The 16041-nt window shown below is 43.8% G+C and overlaps 1 protein-coding gene across 5 annotated transcripts in view; it reads right to left on the bottom strand.

Annotated features, from left to right (window-relative positions):
- PCDH15 (protocadherin related 15) overlaps nucleotides 1-12643 on the bottom strand; it is a 621509-nt gene extending 608866 nt beyond the window's left edge. For all 5 annotated transcript variants that reach the window (XM_077930491.1, XM_077930494.1, XM_077930496.1 and 2 more), the window contains exon 1: nucleotides 11809-12643. The gene's annotated coding sequence lies outside the window, so the exon portion shown is untranslated. The remainder of the gene's footprint in view (nucleotides 1-11808) is intronic.
- Between the last annotated feature and the right edge of the window lie 3398 nt (nucleotides 12644-16041).

Here is a 16041-nt window from a genome sequence, read left to right on the forward strand (position 1 = left end):
AAGATTTGGTATACAGGAGGGAAACCAAGGGGAAGCACACGATCTTGAATAACAGCTCCTGAGAGGATAACTGTAATGGGATGATGAGCTGCTTGTGCGTAAAATGCAAGTCCCTCAGAGTTTGGTCAAGTCCTCAAACCTCTGCCTACGACGGAGCCCCTCCAGCATGGCTCCGTCAGTCGCTAGCAGAATCCGAAAGTGGTCTCTTACGGAATCTCTTCCAGCATAAAAGCTCCTTAACGGAAACACGTCTTCTGGACTCTCGGCGTGACAGTTTCCGGCGAGGAGTGGGTGTCCCTATAGGAGGTCTTGAAACCTCCCCACTGTTTTCGCTGGAAGTGTCTCTGAGCCATCCCTCCGACTCACTTTCCCCTGGAGCCCCTCCTCTCCCCCTGCTGGTTCCCTCTTCAGCTGCTAAGTCTGTCTCAACCTCAGGGAGCCCTTCCACCTCCTGTCCTTCCGATGGCAGTTCCTTGACAATAACCCATTACATTTCCAGTATCTCTTGTTTAGTCCATTTTGATGCATTGGCAGCAAACACACCACTTGAAACAAGAGGTGAAGGACAGTGTAATGAAAGCAACACTAAGACAAAAAAAAATCAATAAATCAATATTATAGCACAGGGAATTAGGTTTTATTCCTCATTAGACCAAAGCAACTGGGCTCCTCACTGAGAGGTAGCAGTAGGAAATTAAAATATAGAAAGAATCTAGTCCTTTGCACTTGTCTCAAAGTTTTTCTGCAATTCCAGTATAGCTGTTTTAGAGACAAGCGCAGAGCTTTCTGTATGCAAGTTTTCTACTGGAAACATTTAATCATAATCTTGCAGCAACATAAATCACATTCCTGGATGTTTTTTAGCATGCGTTCGTATTAGAAATAATCAATATATCGTACAACATCAACATGAGATTAAAAAAATACCAACAAAGATGAAAATGCTAAATAAACTTGATTCAGAATAATATGCCAGGGAGAATAAAAACTGAAGACTAGCTGTTCAGATTTCTTGAACAGCAGCAGAAGGGTATCAAAGAGGGGTGACACATTCCTCCCTAGATATGGAATTATAAAGCTGAGACACAGTAACAGAGAAGGCCCTCGCATATTCCAAGCAAATAAAACTTGGATGTTGGAGGAATGTGGTGGATGGTATCTCAGATAATTAAGGAAACCCCACCCCCCAAACCATTTAGGGCTTTAAAGATCATAGCAAGAACTATGAATTGGTCCTGAAAATGAATCTGAAACCAATAAAGCTGTTGATATAAGAGTTATATGCACCTGATCATCAGCACCAGTCATCTATCTGACCACTGACTGGATCCTGGGCAAGCTGGAACTTTCAGACACTTTTCAAAAGTTTTGAGAGCACTGAAGTCTAACGACAATGTAACTAAAGACATGTGACACAACAGCCAAATCTGACTTCTTTAGGAATGGAAACACCTGGCATACCCACCTAAGCTGGACAAAACAGTTCCTTGCCACAGGAAGCACAACCAGGCTGCCAACCTGAATGATTAATGGATGTGCTATTACATCCAACATGGACTTCTGTCTTGTCAGGATTAAATGTCAATCCATTACTAACCTCAAGCACAGGGTCAGAACCTCAACAGCTTTCCCAAAATATGACAGAAAGTAAAGATAATGTGGAGTGTTTTTTACATACTGGTGAAATCGTACTCCAAATCCCAGAACATCTCTCCCATTTTATGTAAATGTACATTTTATGTAGATGTTAAACAACTTGGGGAAACAGAATGGGGCCCCAAGGATACTTGGCAGTGCTTAGAACTAGAAGTGGTTTCTTAAATCCCAGCTCTACAATTCTATTATTCTATTCTTGCTTCTGCCTCTTCTCCTCAAAGCACTTATACCGAAAGAAAAGAAAATTAAGCTTCTATATAAGTGGCCTGAAAACAATTCTTGTTTATTGATACACAAGAAGTTTGCCATACCAATTTTGATCTGTATGGAAGTCATAATGCATTTGCACAGGCTATTATTGCCGTAGTTACTGCAGCAATTACTACTGTGCACAGTCCTATGTTAGGTTTGTTTGCACATGTCTCATGGTATAATAGTCCCCAGAAAAGTTTGAGCTGTTGTATAACTTCTTGCTCTAGTTTAAAATGCTCCACATTTAATTGCTACTGCTATGGTGTCACAGTAGAGCAAAACAGTATACTGTACCAAAAAAGGGAAATATTTTAGAAAGCCACACAGTAGCATGTGTTTATTTGCTCAGTTGTATCACTTTCGCAACTGTAGAACAATGATATTCTGAAAGATACATTGTTTCCAGATTGTATTCTATTCAGGCACTGATCTGTTTAACTTCAGCTAGGATGCAGCAACATGTATCATATATAAATAGTTGTCAGGGGGTTGATGATTGCAAAGTTAGGGGGGAACTCAGATTTGCTCATATGAGAAATATCCCTCCCAAGTAAATTACTAACCCGTGCAACTTTACTATTAGTATATTGATGTAGATGAAGCTTTGCTAATTTATGCAGCCTTGGGTCATCCACGTATCTTTTCTTGCAAAAATCATGCCACTGCAATGGTTTTGTTATCACAAAACCTACATGTTACAGAAGTATGCGTAAATGCTAACATACAAACTTTTTTTTTTACCTGCGACCTTTACTATTTGATCTTGAAAGCTAAAGCTCACACATTTCAGATACGATGAAACCCATGTGTGCATCAATAAATCATAACATATCACTATTGTGATGAGTTTGTGGAGGAACAAGGCAGGGAGAGTACTAATCATCATGCATTTAATGTACTCAGGTTGGTGTGGATGGGTGTTAGAGAGTGAAAGAGACAGACAAACAGACAGACAGAGGTCTACATTTGCAAATCCATGGTGTATTACTTTTAGAATACATTGTCTCCAACACAGCTGCAAACTCTTCTAGAAAAAATACTGTATTTGTTTTTTAAATTTTGGGTTTATAAACACAGTGCTTTTCTCTCCTTGTGCACAATGAACACAGTAAAGCATTTTGCTTTTCCTTGTCAGGCAGATGACACTTAAGCTGTCATAATATAATTTTCCTGTACTTAGGTTTGATGTCTAGCATAGTATGTTTATTCACATTTTTAGATGTGCCAGTAAATAAACCTGAGTCAGATATATTCAATTACATTTATTTCGTGGCTTTATTATTGGTAGGTGGTTCTTTTCTTAAACATGTATCTTCTGATACAACATGCTTTCCAACTGCAAAGAGATAAAATGAAATATGAACACAAGCAGTGTCCAGAAGAAGGGTGTGTTATAGTATATTTATAAAATTCTGGTACATCTGACTTTAATTCCCATAAAATATAGAATGCTGGGGCTTTTGTCACAAGTTTAAGGGCTCAACTAATGCTTTCTCTCCCAGGCGTCTCCTATGGAAATCACTTGGAGAAAATTCACTAAATGCACTCATTCTGCCCTCAGAGTCAAATGATACAGGCAACCAAGTGCAAGTGGGCAGCAACTTCTGAAGAAGTTTTCTGAGCTTTCTCAGACTATTTCCTATCCATCCAATTGGATCATGTGCCACTGCAGCACTGTAGTGTCTGAGTTCAAACTACTGCAGTAGAATAGACTTCCCACCAACCCCCAAAACATGTTAATCTGAAAGCATTTTCTGAGCTGGCAGCAAGAGATACTGAAATGTTATCTGCTTGAGGCAGACAGAATGAATACTTGCATTTAACTCAAGTGACTGAGTGTGCACATGCATGCAAGATGTTTTCATGATCAAAACTTGGGTCATTTTCAGGTGACACTAAAAATTCCTTTTATTTTGGGATCTGACACCTGTTATACATGCATGGCAATGCAGAATAGAAAGAGGAAGATAGACATTCTCAAACCAGATGTGTATTCTAGACAACAGCAATCTAAATTATAGATGTGGGAAATGCAAAAGCTGTTTGAGCATAACTTTTTTTTAAAAAAAAAAAAAGCCTTATGGCTAGAAGATGTGAAAATTTTACATTGCAATGCTTCAAGCCATAGTGTCTTATTTCTAAAGGTCCCAGTGTTCAGAGAAAGAACAAAATCATTATGGACTTTCTTTCCCATTAAAACTCAATAATGAAACATCTGATGAGTTCAGGGCTTTTATTAAAAAATAAAAACTTATGCTATGCAATTAATTTTTGTCTGTTAATAAGAAAATTACCCTCTCTTGATACACATACACCACAACTAATGAGGGGAAAGTATGATTTATGCATAAAATCCCTTTTTATTGCATGTTTTTATTTGTGAATTTTGATGGCCTTCCTTTTGGATATCTAAAGATAGGTGAGATATGACCTGATCTTTGAAAGGCCCTTATTCCTTCTTGAGTCACTGCATTCTGAAATGCTTTCATGCTTTACCAAATACAAACCATACCTGTGTTGCTTGACAAAAAGCTAGCCAACTATAAAGTTACAGTAAAAGATCTGTGCATCTTCATATTATGTTAGGCAAAGATTCTATTATTCCAACACTGCTCGCCCATCATCAATGCTTTCTGGAGACCAAGTTACATTATATCCAAGATGCAAGTGCAACCTGGCTCTCTGTGTTGATAATTACAGCCCCTACTGCCAGAGGAAACTGAAGGGGGTCATGCCTGAAGGGAACAAACTGTCTTTCTGCACCTGTTGTTTATCTCTGCTTTTCTCTCTCTAGCTAATTTTCCATAGGAGCTATGGAACATGTTCCATAGTAGCTTCTGCTTACAACAGCATCCCTCAACTTAGTGCCCTCCGGATGTTCTAGTCTAGACCACAACTCAGTCAGTACAGCCACCAGAATGCTCAACAGCTTTTTCAAGGTGACAGTGATTCTACCATATAGCCTGGCTCTGAATAAAATAGAGGCAATGCCTTCATGTTAAGACTATGCCTTCTCAGTAGGAAGCCCTGCCTCTAAATTCCAAATGTGTGTCATACTGGTGGTAAAGGGTAGTAAAAATACTCTTATTGCTTAGTACATTCCAAGCTTGATAGTCACCTTCCTTCATCTATAACCATGAGCTTCCTCACAAATAATAAACTGCTCAGTGTGTTGTTTTTTTCTTTTAAAGATCAATATATCAATATAGCAACATGACTGATGCAGTATCAGTAAAGAGCCCACCTATTTTCGTGCTAAGAAAGCATTTTTATATGCTTTCCCAAGTTTCAATCAGGGCTGATTCACATCATTCTATGTGTTGAGTGTTATGGTTTTGCAGGACTACAGGTGAAACTCGGAAAATTAGAATATCATGGAAAAGTTCATTTATTTCAGTAATTCAACTTAAAAGGTGAAACTAATAGATGAGATATGGCTCCCCAAATATCTTTTCTGATGAGAGCAGCTTTTGCATCTCATTTGGAAACCAAGGACCCAGAGTCTGGAGGAAGAATGGGGAGGCACACAATGCCAGATGCTTGAAGTCCAGTGTGACGTTTCCACAGTCTGTATTGATTTGGGGAGCCATGTCATCAGCTGGTGTTGGTCCACTGTGCTTCATTAAGTCCAGGGTCAACGCAGCCGTCTACCAGGAGTTTTTGGAGCACTTCATGCTTCCTTCCGCAGACGAGCTTTATAGGGATGCTGACATCATTTTCCAGCAGAACTTTGGCACCTGCCCACACTGCCAACAGTACCAAAACCTAGTTCAATGCCCATGGGATTACTGTGCTTGATTGGCCAGCAAACTTGCCTGACCTGAATCCCATAGAGAATCTATGGGGCATTGCCAAGAGAAAGGTGAGAGACACAAGACTGAGCAATGCAGAAGATCTGAAGGCTGCTATTGAAGCTTCCTGGTCTTCCATAACACCTCAGCAATGCCAAGTACCATAACACCACAGCAGTGCCAAGTACTGAGTACATATGCATGATTCTACTTCTCAGAGGTCCAATGTTGCTCTGTTTGCAGTCCTTGTTTTGCTTATTTCATTTAATATTCTACTTTTCTGAGATTGTTAATTTGGGGTTTTCATCAGCTGTACGCCATGATCATCACAATTATAACAAATAAAGGCTTGACATATCTCACTTTGCATGTCATGAGTCTATCTCATATATTAGTTTCACCTTTTAAGTTGAATTACTGAAATAAACGAACTTTTCCACTATATTCTAATTTTCCGAGTTTCACCTGTAGTTCTCATGCCATTGCCAAAGCATATTATAGATTTGTCCATCATATTGGCTTACTGCCAAGTAAGGAGAAGAATTTTAGAGGATATTGAAATATATGAATGCTCAGTCTGTGATAAAGAGCTTCAAACAAACCTGCACATCACATTCCTGTTCCAGTTTGACAAACTTTTAATTATATCACCACCAACTTATTGCTACTATAGTGGAGAGTTCATGAAGGCATATTAACATTCAACAGAGCACTTGGATTAGAAGATTGTAGTCTTACAGACCTATTTTACTAGTTGTGCCAGCATGTGCTTCCGATGACACCCACCAGCTGCTACACACCATTGTAGCAGCACAGACCACAATGTGACAAGGAAATTGTACTACATTATTCACTTACACTTATCTGAAATACAGAAAGAAATTTCTCTAAACTCAACTGTGTTGTCGTCTTAGAAGCTCTGTACAATTCACACCCCCCCCCCCGGCAGATTAACATATCACATATAAAACTGCAATGCTAGCAAGTTATGTACACCTTTGAGGAATGGTTTTAAATTGGCTTTTGAGCATCTGATTAGGAAATTTTGATTACAAGTCTTTGAATAATAAGCATTTAAGAAGTAGACAAGCTTATCAAGACACCCAAAACAAATATGTGAATGTAGGGATCCACTTGTTTGTTTGTCAATAAGGGTATTTTAAACACTGGCTACTAACACAATTTCTCAAGACAGACTTATAATAGTTATATAATATAATAAAACAGATGAGAGTTACTTGGGAAGAGGAAAAATGTATACCAGTTTCCGCTGTTTTCAGTTGTTTGAACTGCTGGATCACTGGACCATGGTGGATCCCAAAGGAAATAAATCCCAGACTGGAAATGGCTGTAGCAGCACACAGACATATGTCCCTCATAAACTAGGAGCTCCTTACTAGGCTGTAGCTAATCATGTTTCTCAACCTCTGGTGGCAGAAACAAGAGGCACCAGTGAGCAAGAGTGTTCATTTGCCCCACCCCAACAAGTCTTCATTCAGATGTTTCAACTGCCACGTTCTAAGTGCTATCTTAGCTGTCCCTTGATTTGTTGCTGCCTGCCACCAACCTACTGCAGTTCCCCAAGCCATGTGGCATGTGAAAAATGCTTTTGGAGAGATGTGGTATCCCAGGGAAAATTAGATAAGATGCTGCTCACTCCAAGTTCTTTGACAGACATGTATTTCAATATAAAAGAGAACTTAAGCAAAGGGGCCTGCATATGATGAAGCACCCTGCTGCCTAGAGGTCCAGGTGCCCTTAACACCTGGCAAGCACATTTATCTGCATGAAAAAAGTGTGGAATAAGCACATACACGCCATTATCAAAAAATTCAGACTAGGTCTCTCAGCCTTAATAGACTATGATCCTGCATAGACCCATAGAATTTCAGGGTTGGAAGGGACCCTGAGGATCATCAAGCTCAAACCCATGCAAAGCAGGAATATGCACCTGTCGCATATGGGGATCGAACCTGCAACCTTGGCATTATCATTCATAACCTTGTTATATTGTGCTCACTGCTCTGGCACAATGGACTAAGGGACCATCAATGAAAGTCTAGAGAAGGAGAAGCTCACACCCCGGAGTTACCACTAGCCATTTCTTCATCCAATAAATGCTTCTAATCTGGCAGCCCACAAACTTACTGCCATTTCAGTAGAGTGACAAAGGCTTCAACAAGGAGCTAACTCAGTGCAGTCAAGCATTGGGGTAAAGAATGAGAAGCACAGGTACAAGTACCTTTGGTCAGTCATTAGCATTGTTGGTTCAGTTCTCATTTCTATGCAGGGACACAGCTAGAGAGCAAGATCAAACATGGAATGAAGACAGATTCAAAAACAACCATCTCCCTTGGAAGTGTATAGCATTTCTGCAACCATCAAGACAGTCCTGAAAATAAACAACTTAAGGAGAATAATATGGCAAGCAAACACCCAGTGGAAGCACAGACAGGGAAGAAACAAGGCCATCTACTGCTGCTGAAAACCAATAGGAACCAATGTTAGCACACATCCCTTCTCTCTCCACAGACAGGCATCCTTCCTACTACACTCAGAGAAACTAGCAAGATGCTTTCCCTTGATCCACACAGGAAGCAAAACAGAACTAAAGCAGCGCTATCAGCAAAAAAGACAAGTGGAACACTAGATTGTGTTGTACTGCCGTGATGTACCTGTTAACTTTCCATATCAATAATGCTTTAAGTGACACAACTCCATTTCTTTTTATAGCAGTTAACAATGTTGGGAAAGGGAAAGTAAGAGCATGAGAAGATAAATAGCTCCGAGGAGCTATTTCTATTAAAGAAAGCAAATGCATTACTTGTAAGTACTCATATACTACAAACAGCTGCAAACATGCTCTTGAATCTCATTGCACATATAATTATTTGCACTGTCAAGAGGCTCCCCACCCTCCTTGAATACTGTTGCTACTAGGAAAGATGTGCCACTTGAAAGTACATTAAAGTAGAACGGAAAACCTTACTGACAATGGCATAACCCTAAGCAAAAAGAGAGGGAGAAGTAATTTGTGCTATGCAAAAAAAAAATCACATTTGCAGGAACCACTTCAGATATCATGCCATTTCAATATTTTAAGTACTTGCAAGGTTAGGTACTTTATTCAAATAAATTGGGAGTTAGTCACCATGTCTTCCAGAGGGTGGCATAAGTGGGGCTTCCAACACAAACACAAGATACAAGCGATAATATCTGCTAACTAAAGTCCAGTTCCCGTATTTATATAATACACCATGCAATCTTTTAAACCACATTCTCCCCCATTCATTTTTTTGTTTGTTTCTATTCTGGAATCTCACATTGTGGAGAATTTTATCTATAAGTTCAAAATATAAAGAAAGTTTAAAAACTGCATTCAACATGTGGAATTACATGCACAAATCACAGACCCTGACAGTGTGAACACCAACCAAGCATTGTTGGGAGACTTGCCATTCCATCATATTTTACTCTGCTGTTGCCAGTGATTCTTCTTTCCAATATACTGCAAGCTATTGCTGCAGCTAGGAGAGCTACACAGTATGCAAATTGAAGAGAACCATTCCCACAGCATTTTCCTCTTTGAGTACAGTTGTTGGCAGAAGAGGCTTAACTAAATATCTAGTCAAGTTGCTTGATTAACCAATACAAAATTTGATACTAGATTTTTATAACATGATAATTTTGCTACAAGCTTCTTGTCTGAGTTAAAAGAAACATTAATCATCTGTCCCATCAGACTGGCCATGTTTTTGTCAAAGTTGTTATTCAACATGGCATGTCCTCCATGGAAATATCAAAATGCAGAATAAAAAGTGTCATATTATGTTTTTATTCCAAGTGGAAATGAGCACCTTAGCAGAATAATAAGGAATGGATTTCTTCATATACCTCCAATTATTAAATGACATTTTTAATAAATCAACATCTATTTGAGTTCCTGGCCTGAGTTTTGCACTTTAAAAATCAATAAACTTTGTTCGTTAGCAACATCGCACTGAGCTTCCTAGTAGAAGATTGGAGTGGAAATGTTACAAAATAAAACAAATAATGAATCTCCAGCATTCAAACACTAGCAGCTACACACTTATTTGGGTACTAGTCCCATAGATTTCACTGGGACTTCTGAGTAAACATGCACATGGTTGGGCTGCATAAATATGAAACCCTTTGCTACAGTTAACACAACAGATCTCATTAAACCTCTGACCCAGTTGAGGAGCCGTCTCCCATTTCAGAGCAAAATTGCCTTACTGATATATTATGTGCTGATCCACCCCATCTTTAAAGTGCTGTGCTCTCTCCCTCCGCTTTGCTATTAAACATCCACCAAGCCAAAAAAGCTCTGCTGCTCTGGGAAAATCTAAATGATGGATCTCGCCAGCTAGAAACATCACCTGTAGTGCCAAAACCACACAATTCTAACAAGGGAGGGGGTTGGGAAGTAAACAGTGTGCTTTCTGCAAATATCCTGGAGAGTGTGGGGTCATCTGCCGGGACTTCCAGCTAAGCTGCTGGTGCTTCTGTAGTTCTGGCAGAATACATGGTGCCTCCCAGCCCCGAGAAAGGCTTGCTTCCACTCACTGCTTACTGATCCATAGGCAAACAGGAGCGGAGCCAAAACGGGGTGGGGTGCGCTCTCTCTCTCTCTCTCTCTCTCTCTCTCTCTCTCTCTCTCTCTCTCTCTCTGCCTTTAAACCGAATCCGAGGGGGAAGAGACAGCAGAGAAGGCAGCCAGCATTATTCCACTCCCACCAACGAGATCGGAAATGAAACGTAACAGCAGCCTATGTCTCCCGCGCCAAGTCTTACAAGAACAGAATACTAACGGGTTCATTTCTCTCTCTCTCTCTCTGACCGATTATTACCATATGCAGATAAGCAAAGCACACAGGCGCAGCAGAAGCAGCTCCCTTCGCCTTCACATCCTACCCGGCGCAACTTTTTGCTTGGGAAACAGGCGACGATCACCACACCAGGGCAATGCTTCTCTCTCCCCTAGTATTTGCTTTAGCAGAAATGGTGTTTCGTCACAGATTCAGGAAGAACAGCGCGAGAACGGTGCTGGCTCTCCCTCAACTCTCAGTGCCCATCAACCCCAGAAATTGGGAAAGTCACGCCTCTCTCTAATTTCATCATGGCTCTTTGCTTCTTTACCTACTCAGAACTTACTCCACTCCACTGAAGATGCCTAGTAAGCATCTTGAGTAACTTTAAGGGTTTTTATTTGAGGACGATCGCCTCAGAATAAACTGGGGGCGGGAGGCGGGGAGTGAGATTTGCCTTTCATTGCATTCCAGAGCCCTTTGCTCCCTCCTCCACTAAGCAAAGCATGGAATCATGAGCTGGAAGGGGACCACCAGGGTCATCTAGCCCAACCCCCTGCAATGCAGGAATCTCTCGATACCACCAGCCTGAGATGAAGAGCCTGACGCCCTACCGTCTGAGCTATCTCACATCTTACACCTTAAAAGGTTAAATGTTGGCGTGAGAAATGGAAGGCATGGTGGGCAAAAAGCTCTCGCCACGGGCGAAGCTCCCATCTTCTCGCCGAACGAGACACGCCGCCGTGCTACATGCAGAAAGGAAGGGAAAACTTTTACTAGCAGAAGGTGCTGTTGCAACAACTTGAAATGGGGGAGGGGGGGAGGGAGAGCATTTCAGCTACCAACCCTTTCGCACCCATTTCTGGCACCCTGCGCCTCACGTCACACGCTACCCATCCTGAAAAAAATGCTGTCCTCATTTTATTGCAGGACACGGGGCGATTTCTGCCTGCGTGGCTTCGTCGAGGGGTTGGGCTGGATGACCTTCAGGCACCCCCCTTTCCTCGGCTCAGTGACAACAGTTGCCTTGGCAGCGCAGGGCCTGACTCGGCTTCTTCGGCACGCGAGGAAAGCGAGAGGGAAACGCAACTTGGATACTACCCCCCCTCCACCCTCCCATCCCATCCTCACCGAAGCCCACCGACGGCAACTTTCCGGCATCGCCAACGGACACTGCAGCAACGCGAGAGAAAGAGGACGAGCAGCCCAAAAGGAGCGCTTCAAGGAGACGCGGCCGTCTTCTGCCTCCACCTGGACGCGCGGAGCGGGGTTGTTCTTACCTCAGCAGAAGCCACCTCAGCACAGCCGGCGGATAATCCCCTGCCCGCGCGGGCGGCCGGCGGCGCTTCCCCTCAGAAGCTGCTCCTCTGGCTGCCAAGGCGAGGCGAAGCGACGTCTTCTTCCGCGACGCCCTCCGTCCTCGCGCTTCTCCCTCCGCCCGCCCGCCTCGCTTGGGCGCCACCTGGGCTGAGGGAAGCCGCTTTGCCCGCCGCGCTCCTTCCCTCAGTCAGTCCGCGGGCATCTCTCCACAGGAAGAGGGCGACGACGACGCTGCTTCGCCCGGGCTGCAGGCTCGCTCTTCTTCTGCCCGGAAACAGGAGTCTTTGAGAAGGGAGAGCGAGGTGGGGGAAGAAGAGTAGCGGGAGATGATAATAATAAAAAAACTTTGAGGTAAAAAAAAGGGGGGAGGACGTAACGTTTAAGGCAGAGAGGGCGGGATGTCGGGGGAGAGACTGAGCACGCGCCCCGCGCGCTCGAGGAAGCGCCGCGAGTGCTCCGCGCGAAGAGGCGCTTCTTGGCCGAGCCTCCCGGCAAGGGGAAAGGTGTCCCCTCCCACCATCCAGGGCAAAGGGAGCTTCGCTGAGCGAGGAGCGAGGACGAGCGACGAAGGAGGCGCCTGCCAAATCCTGAGGGAAGCGTGGGGTCGCCTCGACACGGTAAACCGAGGGGGTGGCTGGGGGTCAGGGGAGACCGGTCAGTTTTCGCTCTCCTCCTGCAGCAGCAGCGGAGGAAAGAGAAGAGCGCGGAGGGAGGGAGAACGGGAGGAAGCCGCGAGGAGGCAGCAGGTTGCACCAGCCCTTCTTCAGCCGAGCGGGCGGCGGCGGGGCTCTGGGCTCGCTCGCGCAGGCGGAGGAGGAGGAAGGCGGCAAGACGACGGCCGCGTCGTTCCTGAGGAGTGAGGGATGGCCGGTCGGCTTCAGATCAGGTGGGCAGGGAAGCTCGGAGAAGATTCATGGCGCGCTGTCAAGAGGGGTTTGGACACGCCGTCCTCCTCCTCCTCCTCCTCGGCTGTTTCACGCTCCCCGGAGTGAGACGGACGTCGCCGGCGCTGCCTCGGAAGGAGAGGCGAAGCCTTGGCAAAGCGGCCGTGTGGCCACGAGCGGCAAGGCGGGCTCTTTTTCAGATTCTCTCGCACGCGTACGCCTCGCACACGTGCTCTGATGCAAGGGCGCAGGGGCGCCTCGAAGGGATCGCTTGGTATGGGGCTCTTGCTTTGGGGTGGGCTGCTGATGCAATTCCCCCAAAAACCTGGCTCGCGAGTACGCCAATCTCATGCCAAGAACAGCAAAGTGAGAGAGCTGTCATCGGCTCATGTGATATCCTCTTCGGAGATTCTTGTCCCAGGCGATGGCTCCATGCAATGGACCCCAGAAACCAGGAAGTTTCCAAAGAATGGCTGCTCAGGGAAGTGAACCTACTGGCAGGTGCTATAGGAAGGGTGCTGCTCCTGGGTATTCCAAGAGTTTTTCAGTTTGCAGCATCACCAGCAGTTTCTAAAGGAAGATGAGTAGTCAAGAGAAGAGTGCTCTGGAGTGAAGTGGTTGGCCCAGGTTTAGCCTTTCCTCCATCTTGGAAACTCTGGCTTCACATGGAGTGGACAACTGATACTTCTTCCCAGTGTTCCCCACTTTTTCATCCTTCCAAATGGAAAGCCCAAAGGGCAGGAGACTGAAAAGCTGAAATACCAAAGATATTTCACAGCCAAACTGTCAGAAGGGTCATAGCACCTTTCAGGTCCTTGCTTGTGAAAGTAATTGTCCCAGCTAGGCAGAATAGAAACTACATATAGTTTAAGATCTGGAGGTAGCATGATAGACCCATCGTTTTCCATGGTATGCATCTGTCTTCCCCAACCTGGCGCCTTCCAGATGTTTTGGGCTGCAACACCCATCATCCCTGACCTTTAGCCATACTGGTTGGGACTGATGGGAGTTATAATCCAAAATAGCACTAGGATGTGAAGGATGATGTTCATTTATTTTTGTCCACAGTTGTCTCTTGTTTTGTTTTGTTTTGCTTTAAGCACTTTCAATTTGTACAAAGCCTGCTCGTCCAGATATGACAGTGGGATGAATGTCCTTGCTAAAGAACACTATCACACCACTTTCAATTTAGTCTCCATCCTATTAGTGGATGCTTGCCCAGAACTGAGAAAGGATTACATCTCTAGATTCCCTTTTGGCATTTTGAACATCTCCTTCTGCTACCCTTTCCTTTAGTCTGACCGTTGCCTTTCTACTTCACTTCAAATTGAGATTATTTGGAACATAGTGACATAAGAAGAGCCTACTGGATCAGGCCAATAGCCAATCTGGTCTGGCATTCTGCTACCACAATGGTCAACCAAAGGCCTGTGGGAAACCCACAAGCAGCACAAGAGCACTTTTCCCTCCTGTGGTTTTTGGCAACTGGTACTAAGAAGTTTTACAGATAGATAGATAGATAGATAGATAGATAGATAGATAGATAGATAGATAGATATAGATAGATAGATAGATAGAGTCAGGTGTGGTGTGGTTGCTCGAGAGCAAACAGGCAAGACTCCGACCTGTCTTTTCCAGGCTTTATTATTAGTGCAAACTATTTACGGTGAAGAGCGTCACAAGTTCATGTCTGGCTCACTCGCTCGCAGAATCTGAGAGTGGGCGGTCCTTGTACCTCCCCCAGCATAACAGTCGCGTGACCCCCAGCCTTCTCCTCCCTTCCTTGTGCTGAAACCTACTGCGCAGACTGGGCGCTGGCAAAGGGGTCCTTCCCTCCTCTCCAGCGTGCTCCACCTCGGTGTTGAGGCTCTCCCTTGCACCCCCTGTTTCCACCACCTCCTCTCCACTGAAGGCGGGGCTTTCCTCCTCTCCAGAGGAGGAGCAAGGTTCCCTATAACACAACTGCCCTTCCCCCTCTCGCCTCTGACCTGATGGCAGTTCCCTGACAGACAGACAGACAGACAGACAGACAGACAGACAGACAGACAGAGATTTGCTATATAGGTTAAGCAGCCAGTAGGATTAAACCTAAGTTTGTCACATTGCAAGTTGTCCCACACATTTTAGTTTTAGATGCACTATATAATACACATAGTGTATTGGCTAGCAGTACCTTTCATGCACCCTGGGCTTATATTGAAAATTTTGGAGAACCTCATCTCATACTATGTTTGCCATTATGGCACCAGCTTGTGTCTTCAACAGTGTCTATGAAAAAAAGGTTGCAATGCGTGTACCTGGAGCACAGAATTACCCTGGTAGAATCATATCTCTATGCCAGGTTCTGGGGAAACGTTCACCTGCTAAACTGAGAAACTGAAGATACTGGAGAAGTACAGTAAACATTTTACACAAAAAGGTAGAGTTCTTAACCTGCTAACCTATCTGCTTACCAAGAAAATGGTCTGTTACAGAGTGCCCAGAAATAGCATGAATGAATAAACATGGAATTGCACTAAACCCATGCCCATTTGCTCCATAACTGCTTTGAGGCTTTTAAACCACCCTGAGTTTGTTTGTTTTTTGACAGTCAAGTGGTGTATAAATTTTTATGAAATAAAACAAATATCAGGTTTAGCCCTTTCATCCCACCTCTTCTTCACCTGTTTTATACAGCTGTATTTAGGCTAACCACATGCAAAGGAGGATAGGGAAACATTTTTATAGAATTTTTTTAAAATTTCCCCTTGACACAACATATACATATACAGGAACTCTGTTCTTCTTTGCACCTGGTCACATTTGTCCAGGGGTGGGCAACCTGTGATTCTTCCAATTCCAGTCAGCCCCAGCCTGCCTAGCCTATTGTCAGAGATGATGGGAGTTGTAGCCACAACATCTGGAGGGTGGCAGGTCCCCTACCCCTGCCCTTGTTTGATTGTAAAATACAAGGTGGAGTGTCTGAAGGGAAAGCACCTAGCAAAAAACCCACCATCTATCATAGCCAATGGCCAGGCATTAGAAATAGATTTACTGTGAAAAGTTTGCATGACTTACTACCATCTGGGTTGCTGTCACTTACCACTAGAATCCAAGCTTGGCATTGGAAAGGATAGCATATCCTGGGTACATGCCCATACATCTCAAAAGACTCTGTTTTGAAGGAATGCTATTAAAATGCATGCCCAATGGAATTGCTTACAAACATTAGCTTTATTTTTAAATATATTTCTTTGAGTCACTTAAAGTCAGCTTCCCTGCATGTCAGTGTGATTGATCACTTTGTTCCCTGTTTTTGAATTCTTTCAC

The sequence above is a fragment of the Podarcis muralis genome, chromosome 6, assembly GCF_964188315.1.
Source record: "Podarcis muralis chromosome 6, rPodMur119.hap1.1, whole genome shotgun sequence".
Taxonomy (NCBI): Eukaryota; Metazoa; Chordata; class Lepidosauria; order Squamata; family Lacertidae; genus Podarcis; species Podarcis muralis.